This window comes from Nomascus leucogenys, chromosome 4, assembly GCF_006542625.1.
Source record: "Nomascus leucogenys isolate Asia chromosome 4, Asia_NLE_v1, whole genome shotgun sequence".
Lineage (NCBI taxonomy): Eukaryota > Metazoa > Chordata > Mammalia > Primates > Hylobatidae > Nomascus > Nomascus leucogenys.
The window spans coordinates 101,728,724-101,731,731 of NC_044384.1; positions in this window are offsets into that span (position 1 = coordinate 101,728,724).

Sequence of the window (3,008 nt, forward strand, 5' to 3'; positions counted from 1 at the left end):
TGCACCTGTAATCCCAGCTACTCTGGAGGCTGAGGCAGGAAAATCGCTTGAACCCAGGAGGCGGAGGTTGCAGTGAGCTGAGATCGTGTCACTGCACTCCAGCCTGGGCAACAAAGCAAGACTCCGTCTCAAAAAAAAAAAAAAAAGAAAACTTTAAATTTGTCTTCTGGGCGGGGCGTGGTGGCTCATGCCTGTAATGCCAGCACTTTGGGAGGCTGAGTCAGGTGGATCACGAGGTCAGGAGTTCAAGACCAGCCTGGCCAAGATGGTGAAACCCTGTCTCTACTAAAAATACAAAAATTAGCTGAGTATGGTGGTAGGTACCTGTAATCCCAGCCACTCGGAAGGCTGAGGCAGAGAACTACTTGAACCTGGGAGGCAGAGGTTGCAGTGAGCTGAGATGGCACCACTGCACTCTAGCCTGGGTGATAGAGAGAGACTTCATTTGAAAAAAATAAGTAAATTGGCCAGGCGCGGTGGCTCACGCTTGTAATCCCAGCACTTTGGGAGGCTGAGGCGGGCAGATCACGGGGTCAGGAGATCGAGACCACGGTGAAACCCCGTCTCTACTAAAAATACAAAAAAAAAAAATTAGCCGGGCGTGGTGGCAGGCGCCTGTAGTCCCAGCTACTCGGAGAGGCTGAGGCAGGAGAATGGCGTGAACCCGGGAGGCGGAGCTTGCAGTGAGCTGAGATTGTGCCACTGCACTCCAGCCTGGGCGACAGAGCAAGACTCCATCTCAAAAAAAAAAAGAAAAAAAGAAGTAAATTAATTAAATTAATTTGTCTTCTATGGAGATGAATTTTATAGGGTGTGACTTCAAATTAATGAAATATAGGCAGGATATTAGCCAGGCATGGTGGCTTATGCCTGTAATCCCAGTACTTTGGGAGGCCAAGATGGGAAAATTGCTTGAGGCCAAGAGTTCGATACCAGTCTTGTCGACATAGCAGAGTGAAACCACCATCTCTAAAAAAAAAATAGAAAAAGAAAAAGAAAAAGGAAAGGAACATAGCCAGGACATTTCTGTACCAAGCAGAGAATGTTATATCTTGACTTAAACTCTCCTTCCTTCCTTCCTTCCTCCCTCCCTCCCTTCCTTCCTTCTTCTTTCTTGACTTTCTCCTTCTTCTTGTCCATGATCATGGCTCACTTCAGACTTGATCTCCTGGGCTCAAGTAATTCTTCCTGCTTCAGCCTCTGGAGTAATTGGGATTACAAGGCTGTGCCACCAAGCCCAGCTCACGGCTCAAACTCATAGTGTAATAATTAGAGAAAACAACTGTATAAATGATTCTTGCCCTAAGGGAGGGAACTTGGACTTCTGAGCTAATGAGGAGATAAAATACTGAGTGACCTGTGGAGACCTGGAGAGACTCTGTTAAGGAATAGGGTATTTTCTTATGTCCTTACCTAAAAGTGGGGGACATGGGGGTGAAAAAGTTTCCCTTAGACTATGTGCAAGAACTTGATAGCCTTATGCAAACCCATCTTCAGTGAAAGGCCACAGCTTTGTCACCATGTCAGTCACAGGCCAGTGTTGTGGAAGCAGGCTACAGGTGGCAGCCATCTGAGACTGGAATAAAAGCCCAGGGGCGGAGCTCTACCCTAACTCCAGTGTAGGGCTTAGAGAGGAACAGGACACTGCCCCCAGGTGCTTGTGGAGCAGCAGGGAAAGTCAGAGGAGTGATTTGACTTTTTCTTTCATCCTATTAACTGTTGGGAGAATTAACCATAAGGCTGTAAAGTGAATTAATTGCTTCAGAAAAAAAAAAACAGGAGCAGTGGTGCCAATCCCTAATTTTACTTTTTAAAACCATCTCTAGGCCGGGCGCGGTGGCTCAAGCCTGTAATCCCAGCATTTTGGGAGGCCAAGGTGGGCAGATCACGAGGTCAGGAGATCGAGACCATCCTGGCTAACACGGTGAAACCCCGTCTCTACTAAAAATACAAAAAATTAGCCGGGCGTGTTGGCGGGCGCCTGTAGTCCCAGCTACTCGGGAGGCTGAGGCAGGAGAATGGCGTGAACCCCGGGGGGCGGAGCCTGCAGTGAGGCGAGATCGCGCCGCTGCACTCCAGCCTGGGGGACAGAGCAAGACTCCGTCTCAAAAAAAAAAAAAAAAAAAACCATCTCTAAAAATAAGGGTCTTTTGGGAAAGCCTGTTGTTGACTGTTTTCCTGTTGTTTTTATTGCTTTGCATCTAGGAAATTACAAACAATGATTCTTTGCAATGGCAAATCACCTGGGGAGCTTTTAAAACAATAGTGATGCCTGGCTCCCCAACACTCCACCCTACTCTAAATTCAATTAAATCAAAATCTCTAGGGCTGGTGTCCAGGCATTAGTTTTTTTGTTATTGTTTTTGAGACAGGGTCTTGCTCTGGTGCTCAGGCTGGAGTGCCGGGCATGATCATGGCTCACCGCGGCCTCGACCTCCTGGGATCCCACTTCAGCCTCCCGAGTAGCTGGGACTACAGGCACGCGCCATCAAGCCTGGCTAGTTTTTGTATTTTTAGTAGAGATGGGGTTTCACCATGTTGGCCAGGCTGGTCTGGAACTGCTGACCTCAAGTGATCCGCTCACCTCGGTCCCCCAAGTGTTGGGATTACAGGCGTGAGCCACCTCGCCCGTCCTAGTTTTTTTTTTTTTTTTTTAAAGCTTCCGGGCTTATTCTGTGTGCCGTCAGAGTTGAGAACTACCGTTGTAGAGCATTATACTGACACATTGAAACGTGGCTACAAATATGTTTTTAGAAACAATTAGTGCGACTTTTGCGCATGCCCACATCCTTTACAGCCTGTGTGGCTGGGCCCCCTAATGACATTTATCCACTCCCCCAAACTTGCACTGTCCTTCCACAATCAGTGGGAGAAACAATCCTAACGTCCCTTTCTCTCCCTAAAAATGAACTGCTAGCTGGCTCGGACGGAGAGGCCCAGAGTCCAGGTCTGCGGTCTGTGTGGGACTCTAGACTCGGAGGAGGAGCCCAGGCCCCTAGAAGGCGGCG